Source organism: Chlorocebus sabaeus, chromosome 12 (genome assembly GCF_047675955.1).
Source record: "Chlorocebus sabaeus isolate Y175 chromosome 12, mChlSab1.0.hap1, whole genome shotgun sequence".
Lineage (NCBI taxonomy): Eukaryota > Metazoa > Chordata > Mammalia > Primates > Cercopithecidae > Chlorocebus > Chlorocebus sabaeus.
This window is the reverse complement of record NC_132915.1, coordinates 20,824,948-20,838,256: the sequence shown is the minus strand read 5'-3', so window position 1 is coordinate 20,838,256 and position 13,309 is coordinate 20,824,948. Positions and strand designations below refer to the sequence as shown.

At 40.2% G+C, this 13,309-nt stretch overlaps 1 protein-coding gene and 1 long non-coding RNA gene across 15 annotated transcripts in view; one reads left to right on the top strand and one right to left on the bottom strand.

Moving 5' to 3' along the window:
* PRUNE2 (prune homolog 2 with BCH domain) overlaps window positions 1-13,309 on the bottom strand; it is a 297,981-nt gene that overhangs the window by 179,282 nt on the left and 105,390 nt on the right. The window lies entirely within an intron of this gene.
* On the top strand, window positions 6,392-11,500 carry LOC119624378 (uncharacterized). The gene is made up of 3 exons (XR_005240457.2): window positions 6,392-6,694; window positions 6,898-7,006; window positions 11,085-11,500. It is a non-coding gene; the product is annotated as an uncharacterized lncRNA (long non-coding RNA).

Here is a 13,309-nt window from a genome sequence, read left to right as displayed (position 1 = left end):
GTGAATGAAGCTAATGAATGAAGCTAAGCTAAGGTCCATTATGGCTATCTAGGGGCCATCTCATTAGAGTCACTTATGGCAACAGATACTGTACTGAGAGACCCTGGAGCTGGCTCAGAAGGGTGACTCTCTTACCTTCCACCAAGTTCCATTCAGACCAGAAATAACTGTGAAGGCAGCAGGAACTCTGGGCATCATTTGCTCAACTACATATCACCAGTTAGAACTGGTTTAGACTTAGAATCATAGAAGTTTTTATTCAAGAGGTCTACACAGCACATCTAATTTTCAGCCCTGTTCCTACACCCTGTCCATTATTGTTCTTGAAAAAAGAAAAAAAAAAAAAACAAGGCTCAGAGAGTTTACACAATTATCTTATGTTCACCCAGCTAGTTCATTACAAATCTAGGTCTAGAATCCCAGCCTTTTAATTCCTATTTCATGGTTCTTTGTTCTATACAACATGGTCTATAGCATTTCAGCAAATCTGATATTTCTTCTGGCCTGCTTTTCAAAAAGGCGTAGGCTATAAAGACATTATGAACTCACCTGGTAAGGGCTTGGGCAACCACAGATATCCCTTTGTTTCTTAACAATGCTTTGCTTTGCCTGAAGTCAAGCAAGTTTTTTTTATTGTTTTAATAAGGCCTGCTTTAATAAGCTTAGTTACTGTTCATTGAGCACTTAATATGTATCAAGAACTACTGGGAATTTTACCTACACTAAATCTTAAAAACAATCCTATGAACTAGGTTTTTAAGTATCTTTTTCACCAACAAGATGCGGTGCTTCAGAGAAAATAAATAAATATGCTGATACGGCAAATGGCAGAACCAGGATTTCAGACTCAGGCCCTGGGGCTCAGCCTCAGGCGGTATCTAGAGGCAATAAGGTCGTGGCAGAGAAGTGGCTCATGCCTGTAATCCCAGCACTTTGGGAGGCTGAGGCAGGTGAATCATGAGGTCAAGAGATTGAGGTCATCCTGGCCAACATAGTGAAACCCTGTCTCTACTAAAAATACAAAAATTAGCCGGGCATGGTGGCAGGCACCTGTAGTCTCAGCTAGTCGGGAGGCTGAGGCAAGAGAATCGCTTGAATCTGGGAGGTGGAGGAGGTTGCAGTGAGCCCAGATCCCACCACTGCACTCCAGCCTAGCGACAGAGCGAGACTCTGTCTCAAAAAAAGAAAGAAAGAAAGAAAGAAAGAAAGAAAGAAAGAAAGAAAGAAAGAAAGAAAGAAAGAAAGAAAGAGAAAGAAAGAGTACAGCACCTGGAAGGGGAATGCCTGGAAAGAAAGCTTAGTTTCTCCACCACTTAGTAGCTGTCCGACCTCGAGCAAAGTTGCATACCTTCTCCAGGCCTCAGTCATCTGCTACATATGTATAATGGGAATGCAAATACCAAGTAACTACCTCATGGAGTGGCCCTAAGAATTAAATAGGACAAATCACATTAAGTTTTAAGCAAAGTGTCAAGAACATACTCAGAATTTGATATGTACTACCAATTATTATGATTATTATTACTCGAATTATCAGTCTGTTGATCTAGACCTACCCTCCAATGCTCTTCTGCCTGCCACGAAGGAAGGCAGGAGAAGTTACTGGACTCCCGCTGCTCTAAATATGGTCAGAGCTGAGACAACAGGCAGGCCTTACCTGGGAATGGGGGCCTAATTGAACGACGCTGGCCAGCGTGACTGGGTTCCAGCTGTCGGATGCTGAGAGGAAGCTTTGGCCAATCTCCAGAATGAATAAGAATGAACTATTACTCTAGCTAGGTCTCTCAGTATCATACTCTATCAGTATCTCGGGCACACATGTGTCCAAAGAGCAGATCTGCCTTCTTCTAGATAATGCTACTATCAGTAACACTGGGCTTCGAAGACATCACACCGTCAAAGCACCATAACTATGGTCACCAAACTGTGGAGATCCAGACAAACATTGAGAGGAGTCAGGCACTAGACCCAGACCCCTGCCTTTGAGAGGGGTCTTATTTCTGATTCCTCCAATGTCATTGTGTGAATCCCATCTTAGCAGACCCCATTGGATCTTGAAACAGCCCCAGCCCAGAGAAAGTTCACAATTCAACTTGTCTTGGTTTGTGATTCAACCTGATTTTGAGTTACTAAAGCCCCTGCAGGAACATGTTCTCCCCAAAGTGATGTGACCATGTTATCTCTGCCTTATGGTTTCTTGTACATGAGTCTAAAAGGGGAAAGAGCGGGCACAGAAAGGGGCAGAGGAAGGAAGGGGAGATAAATGCAAATCTTTTGTTCACTGTAAAAATGCAGAATTTTATTGACAGGATCCGAATATGGTACTTTTAATGAATCATGTAGTCCACCTTCTATACTTGGTGGTTAGTACATCCCATTAATTCAAAGCCCCAGGTGCACATAAAAATCACATATAACTTTTTAAACAAATGGCCAGAAATCATTTAATACTGAAGTACTTATTTCTGCCTGGACATTGACTTTTCATATTGAGAAAATTTCTGAGAGAACAAGACTCAAACAGATAGATATTGGAATTATAAGACTACCGCAAAACAACTGCAGAATCTAATAAATCAAGGGAACTGACTGTTCCAATCACTCACTTCACAGGTGCCTCATTTCAAAGTTTAACCCAGACGTTAACATTCAAATCAAGTTTGTGTATAATTTGGGCAAACAAAATACTTCTCTTTACAAAAGATACATGATCACTCATAAAATGTTGCCAGGTGAATTGATTAAGAATGCACAGCACTCTTCTAATAGCAACCTGAGATCCAAATCTTGCTAGCTCCAAAGGAATTTTTTAAACAAGCAAGAAGAGGAACTGTAGAGGGGGCCATGCAACCGACTGGTTCAATGACAGTATCATTAAATGACAAGCGCTGATAAAATAAAGCCTCGCTATGATCATTACCCCTGTGCACAGGAGAAGCATACATGCTTCTCCTCCTGAGACACTCATGCTTCAGTAAGGACAGGCAAAGAAACATGCATGGTGAGAAAGCAGAAATCTGAGAGGATTCTGTGAAAGAACTTGAATCATCAAGATCCTCATTTTGGCATGGCCCCCGCCCCCCACCACTTCTTCCCCTGATTGGTGTCACAAGTGTCTGGCATGCACTTTATGCTACTCGCACAACCTGTTTTACTATAAAATGGGTAGACTGAAAGAATGCCTCCTTACGGCTGGCATTTATGCATTTCCTAATTGTGATAGTTAATTTTGTATGTGTCAAGTTGACTGCCACATGTGATGTCCGGACATTTGGCCAAACATTACATTCTAGGTATGTCTCTGATGGTGTTTCTGGATGAGATTAACATTGCAATCAGAAGACCAAGTAAACCGACCACTCTCCCCGTGTGGGTGGGTCCTATCCAATCAACTGAAGACCCAAACAGAACAAGAAGACTGAGGAAGAGGGAGCCCCTCCTGCAGAACGTCAGTCTTTTCTGGCCTTAGGACGCAAACTGAAACATTAATTCTTCCTGGATCTTGATCCTGCCAGCTTTCAGCTCAAAATTAATACACACGCTGTTGGTTCTGTCTCTCTGAAGAACCCTGACCAATATACCCATTTGCTGAGATTGTTTCCAAAATGAAATCAGACACTCACACATACACACACACACAAGCATTTAACAGTGTTACTATTGGGAGAGGATATGGGGAGAAAAAAGGGTTTACTTTACATTTTGATCACTGTGTACTGTTAAAATTTTCTAACTTTATATATGTATTATTTTTAGTTTAAAAATAGCAATAGGAATTATCAGGCCAGAAAGAATATATTTCATTAGTTATAGTTTCTCTTTTACATTCTATATAATTAAAAAAATACATTTCCATAGGTATAAATATATGAAAATGCACAGAAAAAGAAATGAAAAGGGATATACCAAACTGGCAATTACTTCTGGTTTGAAATTGAGGTGATAGTCAAGGGTGAGTTCAGCTGTTTTTGTTTTGTTTTGTTTTTTGTTTGGTTGGTTTTCTTTTCTTGGTAACATGTGCATATTTTACCAGAGAATATAATTATATACTTATTTATTGTTATTCAAGAGAAAGAAAACTAAATAATTATTATTTTAAAAATTGTTTCCCAAAAGTCTGAAAATTTAGAAGTAACATTCACCAAACTGTCTTCTTCCTTTGTTTAATAGTTCTACCTTATGGTTTATATAGGTGAAATGCGGTTTTCTTTGCAAATGTCAATGGTTTTTTAACTTGTCTTTTTCATAGACCTTGAACCCCGCCCCCCTTCCTGCCCCCGCAACCAAATACACAGGATCACAAGGGGCCTAGCCATTGCCAGCTAAAAAGCAGCAATAGTTCTGGTGCTATGTTTCTGGAATGGTAGAGAGGGGAAAGAGGTGATGTATCCATCCGGTGTTTTAAATAAAAGTACTGATATATTCATAAACATACAAGCAGGTTCTGAAAGGGAGTTGGAATGGGTGTTGCCTGGCAACCACCCTCCTCCTTCCTAAGAGCAGACACTCTTTAGCTGCGCTTTTTGTTGGAGTTCACTTTTTTAGTTCAAATCTTGCCCTGTTTGTTTTTACAGATTTCACCCATATGATAAACACGTAGCACGAGAAGCACTTTCAGAAGGAAATTCCTTTTCTCCCTTCTCCCATGATTAAAGCAACATGGAACTGAATTTCATGAGCTTCAATATAACAACTCTATATTAAAAATTTCTTATTGTTAATTGTAGATAAAAAACATAAAACATAAAATTTACCATCTTAACTATTTGTAGGTATATAGTTCAGAAATATTAAGTATATTCACATTGCTGGGCCGCCAGTGTTTAGAACGTTTTCATCTTGTAAAATGAAACTCAGTATCCATTAAACAACATCCCCCCATTTCTTTCTCCACCCAGCACCTGGCAGCTACCATACTATTTTCTGTCTTTACGAATTTGACTAATTTAGGTACCTCAGTAAGTGAAATCATACAGTATTTGCCTTTTTGTGTCTGGCTTACTTCACTTAGCCTCATGTCCTCAACGTTCATCCATGTTCTAGCGCGTGTCAGAATTTCCTTCCTATTTAAGGCTCAATACTCTCCCATGGTATGTTTATACAACATTTTGGTTAACCGTTCATCTGTTAATGGACACTTGAGTTGCTTCCTTGGTTATTGTGAATAGCGCTGCTATGAACACAGATGAACAATCAAGTATTTCTAAAGCCATTTTTGAAGTGATTGCCATGGGAAAAAAAATACTCAAAATTAAGCAGTGGCATATTCTCAGAGGCCTACACCAGAGCACCTTAAAGGGCCATGCAAACGACAAGCCTCCCCATCTTCTCTATTAGTAGAGACTCCTTAAGCACACAACCAGGCTGCAGATCTAGAAGGAGAAGGGTCTTATACTAAATAGTGTGAGTTGGTGCAGAATCTCTTTTTGGATTTGACTTCCCATGACTCTTCTGCATCCTGGAAATAGTAAGATGCCAATGACCAAGATCAGGAGAGGGGGCTTTGAGGAAAAGGGATCCAAGTTACGGCCCTGCCTACTGCTAACTTTGGAAAAGATCTTTTTGGAGAATTACACTTAAGCCAGTCCAGGTCACTATGGTAGGCTTCTTATGTGGGACAATGCAATCAAAATTTACGATCAGTGATTTTCAGCCAAACGCGGTGGCTCACACCTGTAATCCCAGCACTTCGGGAGGCTGAGGTGGGTGAATCACCTGAGGTCAGGAGTTCAAGACTAGCCTGGTCAACATGATGAAATCCCGTCTCTATTAAAAATACAAAAATTAGTCGGGCATGGTGGTACTTGCCTATAATCCCAGCTACTCCAGAGGCTGAGGCAGGAGAATTGCCTGAATGCAGGAGGTGGAGGTTGCAGTGAGCCGAGATGGCACCACTGCACTCCAGCCTGGACAACAAGAGCAAAACTCCGTCTCAAAAAAAAACCAAAAATCTTCATTGATTTTCCAATGAATGTTCCGTAAGCAATCCATAGGTGTGTTGCCAAATCTTGATCAATATGTAAAATTTATTTTTGCCACATTGAGCAAGCACATTATTATGACAGAGCCTTAATTTAATATTGAACAAGGAAGAATATGAGGTTCAGAATGTGTGCATGGTGGAGGAAAGAGGCAGGATCATGTGTCCTAAGTTAAACATAAGAGGTGCCCTGTTACATCATGTTGGGTCCAGAGAAAGAGCATGTGGTTATCAGAACATGAAAGAACTTTGATCCATGAGTATATTACGCCAGGGTGGTCAGGGCAATAAAATTTCTGCTCCAACAAGAAGGCAAACAAAAGAACTGTGTGATCACTGTAGATATCTTTATAGATACCATAAAACTCTGTTTTGTTTAGTAGCAATTGTGTCGCAGTTAATACTGACTTGTTTGGTATGGTTTATAGTTTATTGACACTCAAATATGACAGGAACAAAATATTTTTTATTAGAAAGAGTTTAGCGACCACAAAAGAGATTTAGACCACCTATCCATAGGTGATAGGAAAAGAGGCTATGAGACCCACTGCTGAAATGCCTGTTTTCTAAAAATGTCCCCTAGGTGGCAAATACCCATCTGGAATGGGCAGCAGCAGTGGCCAAGAGACCAAAGACCCCGGATGAAAACCTCAGCCCTCTCGCTTTCCATTAGAGACATGATGGAGAATTTATTTGGAAACAGCAAAGCAAAATGTAAATGAGGTTTTTAAAATTGTTATTTATGGGCAATAAAATAATAACAATTTGAAATTTAAAAGACCCAGATTAATTTCCCAACTTTTCTTGTTCACCTTTAATTGTCAGCCCAAAGTGCTGTTTTGTGTTTTGACAATGGATGGCTAACCTCTGTGAGGTGAAATAACTTTTGGATTTTTTGATTTGGTCATTTCCTTTAGAAAACGAAGACACTGCGCCCTACTCCTCTGGATATAGAACTCACCTCTGCAGCGAGTCTCATGCCTCTTCACCTGGATGGACAGAGAAGCAAGGGCAATTTTCATCTGTGTAAGATTACACGTAAATGTTGAATTGTGTGCATATGCTGTCGTAGACTGGAAACAAACGCTGAATAACATCTGAATGAATTATAAGATATATTTTATACTTAACATTTTTCAAAAAACACCTCCTGCTGTTAAAGCCCATGCTCCATAAACATCTTCAGTAAAGCAGTGATCAAAGTGAGAATAACAACCCCCAAATGATAAATTGGTCAAATTTAGAGAAGTCTAAATAAGCAGTGTTTTCCTTACCAGTCAAACGCAAAGGTTACACACAATGCTCACCACCTGCCCTCTCCTTGTTTTTGATTATAAAACAATGACTTCATTTGTGTCAGAACCAAATATGAGTAAAAGCTATTAACCAAGGTCTAGTAGTTATCTAACAAATATTTTAATTGAATGATCTTTCTACACATGACAGTATTGCATTAGGACTGCTTGAAAAGAAAATATTCACTGCATGCAATTTAAAAAGTTTTTTCTCTCTTTGAAAAGGATAGCCTCAAGTGAAATTGATTAGCAGTAAAGAATATTAGAAGAATACATTTATACCATAGTCTATGTTTGGAATGCAAAATAGATCTAGAAAATTTGGCATGGGTACAACAATTCAACATCCCTTAGCAGATTATTAATGAAAAGTAATACAAAATTAATTGGCATCTCTAATTTTTAAAAATGATTTCTTTAATAAGAACTATTTCTACTGCGCCTTCTTTTTGAAATGAGCAACAAATATATTACCAAAACCATTTGGAATCATTCTGGAATCTAATCTAAAAAAGAACATACCTATCTCTTAAATCTTACCAAGTTATAATTTATTAATTTCCACTTATTGTTAAAAAAAAAAAGTCTAAAGGTAAATTCTGATGGCAACTACCTTGCAGATACAGTAATAAGTATTACTAAATCATTTCATACAATACAGAGCATTCTCTGCCATTTTCTATAATAGTAAATGTGGTAGGAGTAACTTGAAAAGGAAGTAAAGCAGCAAAGCTCCTTGGTTAGTCAAAGTCATCAGTGCTGCGTACAGACAATGTTCAGAATCTGACCTAGGGCATCAATAAAACAACTAAGATACGGACTCTTCCAATGACACACAAGCGTTATGTCATTAATGGAGCTTGGATTGTAGCAATGTATTCTTATAAGGTGACAAATTAACCATATGGCTACCTCGTAGAGGACAAAACTAAAATATATTAAACTCTGTGGGGTAAATACACCCACAGGCAAATCTAATATACTGACATGTTTAATACTAATTGAAGCTGATTGATTTACGTATTTTACGTTCTCAACTCTCCAAAATGATGTATTTAATGTTTTATTTTTAAACACAATTAAAAAATAATATATAAATATATACATACTGCAAATGTAATACAGATAACAAATTCATTTAAGCCCATTTATGCACATTAGTAACACACCATGTGGCAGAAAGACTAGGACTACAAGAAGACCCCTTGGCGATTTATTTTATATTAAATCCCTAATGGCCTCTCCTTATCTTTGCAAAAATATGCACGAAAGTCCAGACTATGCAGCCATTGAAATGAATGGTTATTTATTTGCTAAACGAGAACCCTATGTTTAATGTTCCTTAGACATAAGGTAGTCTGGAAAAGTCGTATTCCTACAGCTCCATACATCATTTATTTTACATACCCTAACTTCTCACAACAGGCAGCGGAAAAATATCTCTGAACAGCATTGTAAGTTGCTGAGATTTTTGTTTCCAATTCCATTACTGGAAGATTAAATGTTAACATGTTTACTTGCTGCTTTAGCAACAAAAACAAATTCTTGTACCGTCTTGGTGCCTGACACATACATGAATATAAAATGGGAGAAAGTTTGCACATATCCAAAACTAAAATCAAACAATGGATGAATACCAAAAGTTTGAACTTACAAATTAATCTCAATTAAATACCAGAGAGAAAGCTTCATGTACTTTAAATTTGTCTACAAAAAAAAAAAGTACTAATGATTGGAAAGTTCTAAGAGTGTGTTCTTGCTCTTTCAAAGAGTAAAGGTTGTTTTTTCCCCTTCGTATAACATGCTTAAAATAATGCCACAAAACTTGGCCCTGGACATACTGGTTTTTAATATTCATGCTGACATTGACACACTTTCCTATCAAGTGATTTTCCATTAAATCACTTGATTTTGGTTCACACAACCAAAATGTTTCAGTTCCAGAGATACCCGATATCCGTAGGTGATAGGAACATAAGCAAAACCACACTGTTGGCTCTTTCCCTTAATGCCTCTCCAACTTCTGACGGCCTCAGATAGTCAAAATCTATAAGGTTTTCAAGGAGGAATTCCTTCTAAGATGGTGAGAGAGGTAAAAGCAGCATAATGAGATTTCATCTACTTCTTTGAAAATGTTGTGATGTTATGGTCTCACACATCACTTTGGGAAGGGTGATACATTGTCTTGGTGCTTCAACTAAACTTTCTAACAGAAGCATTTACAAAGAAGCAAATACCTGGCATGGGAGAATGTGTAGAATGCAAAAAGGGACAAAGACCACCTTCCTTATCTTGGAGGAAGCAGTAACTTATTTTTCTCTATAGGGTATACACAGATAAGCAGAACAAGCAGTACTTATAAGGCACAATTGCAGGGTCGCGGCCTGGGGCTAATTCTTGCCCTGATCCTAGGTAAAAACTCAAGCAATTCCCATGACTTTTTCTAGATACTCTTAGTTAACATAACTCCCCAGGCATTTCAATTCACAATATGGAGCCTCAATTTCGTAATCAAAATGTTCAACCCCATGTCATAGTCAAAACTGCAATATCAGAGAGGGTTCAGCCTCTCCCCTGCCCCAGCTAGGGCTGGCTGCTGGTGGAAGGGGATGCGGTCTCTCTCCCTTTCATTCTTTCTCCACCTCTTCCTTCTATCCCTCATTTATCTTTCTAGCTGTAGATTCCTGACCCACCTGGGTTGGTGCACAAGGAAGCAAGATGAGGTAAGAAGAGTAGAAAACTTAGCACTTTGCTGTTGCTTTCTGGAGTCTGTAAATATTAAACTGTCTGTTCTTCACAGGTGTTTACACTGACACTTTGTCTCATGGGTCACCTGTGGATCTGCTGGAGCTCCTATCTTCTGTCTCCCCTGGGGCCCTAGACAACTGGAATGCGTTTCTATTCCTCATTTCCCAGCCCTTGGGAAGCTGGCTCTGCCTCTCACTTCTCTCCGCTGAGATCTGCATCGTGTTCACTCTAAGTCAGGCCTCTTGGATGAGATCTAAGAAAAATGCACACGGCCTTTCTCACATATGGCCCAGATCAGCCTGTCTACTACTCTGACAATTTTTCCAGGGTACAGGCTGCTCAGGGCAGCCACCTATTCTACACCCCACTGTGAAGCCAGCTAGTCGGCACATTTTTTTCACTTTAGATATCCACAGGCGAGGCACATGCCCAGTGTCCCCCAAACTGGGGCACCCAGGCCTCTCTTTGGTGGGCCTTCCAAACTATTGCCCAGGCTTGGGTTGAGGGATTGATGCCCCCACTCCCTTCCTCACAGGGAGCCCCTGTGTTTCAAAATTTCTTCTGTTTTCTATTTCCAAATCCCAGTCCTTTCATTCCCTCTAAGAGGGTGAGAGGTTTAAAAGTAGCGTACTGAGATTTCGTCTACTTCTTTCAAAATGTGTCACGGTCCCATATCACTTTGGGAAGAGTGAGCTATTGTCTTGGTGCTTCAACATAACCTTCTAACAGAATGTCTCTCTGCAAGGTGTCTTCCATGTGCCCTCCAGAGCCAGGCTTTACCTTCCTCCACCCTGTTCTCTGCCACAGCACAGCAACTTTACGGACAGCACTGAGCCTCTTCTGGCCGCTGACTTCCTGTTAGTTTCAGCCAACAGAAAGTCCCAGTGGGTGCTGGGAAGGAGAATGAGAGTGAGGGCAGTGTGTTTGCTCCTACATTTCCTTTTGTTTAGCGTCAGCATGAACTTGGCCATTCCTTGACCAAAAGCCCTCTAGAAGTGCTCCTTTCTTTTCGACCATTTCCTCCAAGTTTTTGAAAACTTCTCTCTTACTTTTCCTTTCAGGCTTAAGGTGGTAACTTCTGGGATGCTACCAAGTTCCTTGCAGTCTTCCTCATGCTGCCTTCATTTAATAAAATGGACCAGGCACGGTGGCTCACTCCTGTAATTCCAGCCCTTTGGGAGGCCAAGGCGGGCAGATCACCTGAGGTCAGGAGTTCGAGACCAGCCTGGCCAACATGGTGAAATCCTGTCTCTACGAAAAATAAAAAAATTAGCCGGGCATGGTGGTGTGCCCCTGTAATCCCAGCTACTCGGGAGGCTGAGGCAGGAGAATTGCTTGAACCCTGGAAGCAGAGATTGCAGTGAGCTGAGATTGTGCCACTGCACTCCAGCCTGGACAACAGAGCGAGACTCCATCTCAAAAATAAATAAATAATAAATAAATAAATAAATAAAATGGTTCACCTTATTAGACCTTCCTCAAATTGTCTTAATTAGATGGGCCATCTATTCCTGCTGGTACCCAGATGGATACTATTTTGTTAAAAATATATTACCTCGAGATGTGCAGCATTACAACATTTTTCCAACTCTATTATACCATATTAAATGTGAATTTACCCAGTTTCCTATTCCAGAGTTTTGAACAAACATTTCTAACCTGATCATCCAAGCATATTTTTACTCTTTGTAATTTCCTATTACTGTGAATTCTTGCAAATCCAAAGCAAATCATTATGAACATTTTAAAAGTAGTTCAGAGGTTGGGTGCAGTGGCTCACTTTGGGAGGCTGAGGCATGAGGATCACTTAGGACTAGGAGTTCAAGACATAGCGAGACTCTATGTTGCCCAGGATGGTCTTGAACTTCCTCTCTACAAAAAATAAAAATAAAAATAAAAAATTAGCTGGGCATGGTGGCACATGCTTGTAGTCCCAGCTACTCAGGAGGATGAGGTGGGAGGATCACTTGAGCCCAGGAGTTCAAGGCTGCAGTGAGCTTTGATCACACCACTGCACTCCAGCCTGGGTGACAAAGCAAGACTCTGTCTCAGAAAAACAAAAGCAAAATGAAAATAAATAAAAGTAGTTCATTAAAACCTTCTATACTGCTGTGGATCTTTAAACCTGGAAAGAGAATATTAAATCCCTAGAGCCCTGGTCCTGTCTCAGAAGTCAAGATTTATCAGTTAGATTAGAACTTGATTTCATCACTGTCCTTTCCCCATGCTCACTGATAATGTGACTCTTCTAACAGGCTTAAGAAAATATTGCAGGATGATCTTTACCTGAATAAAATCCAAGACAACTAAAACTGTGAACAAGTTACAAATACATGAGAAGCTAGGTGTCAAAGACACAGTACTGTTTGGGGGTTCTAATGGACTTTAAATGACCACAGATTATTTCCAGCTTCTCTCATCTGGAGCAGGAGTCTCCTTCCTCACTCTTTGTCTGAGTGGCCCCATGACTTCCTCTGACAGACAGAATGTGGCATGATCTTGTGGGACTTCTGAGTCTCAGCCCCCAAGTTCTCACTTCTGACATCTTCGAAGGTTTCTGTTCTCATATAAGAAGGCCAGGATGAGAGACCACAAGGGGAGAGAGGCCTAGCTGCCCAGCCCTTTGCTCCAGCCTTCCCAGCTGAGGCCCCACCCACACAAGTGAGGCCACCCTGCATCAGCCAGTCCTAGCCTGTTGTAGCCCTTGACTCCTGCCACATGAGTCAGCTCAGGCAAGACCAGCAGAATCATGAGAATACTACATTGTTTTCTTAAGTTGTGGCGTGGCTGGCCACGGCTCACACTTGTAATCTCAGCACTTTGAGGGGCTGAAGTGGGAGGATCACTTGAGGTCAGGAGTTCGACAGCAGCATGGGCAACATAGGGAGACCTCATCTCTACAAATATATACACATATATTTTTTAATTAGCTGCTACTTAGAAGGTTGAGATGGGAAGAGCGTCCAAGCCTGGGAGGTCTAGGGTGCAGTATGCCATGATCACATCTCTGCACTGGAGCCTGTGTGACAGAGAGAGACTCTGTTTCAAAAAATAAAAATAAAAAAAAATAAATTCTGGTGTGCTATCGTACAGCAATAGCTAATGAAACATGGGCTTTCCTGTCTTTCACGCCAAAACTACTAAATTGTGTCCACAGCTGGCTAATTTGTCCAGGCAGTTCCAGACTACTGTGGACTAGGTAATCATCAATGGTAACAATTAATTGATTCTTCTTTGACCTAACATAGAATAATGAAGTAGTAATAGGACTTTTGAGTCAGATGTC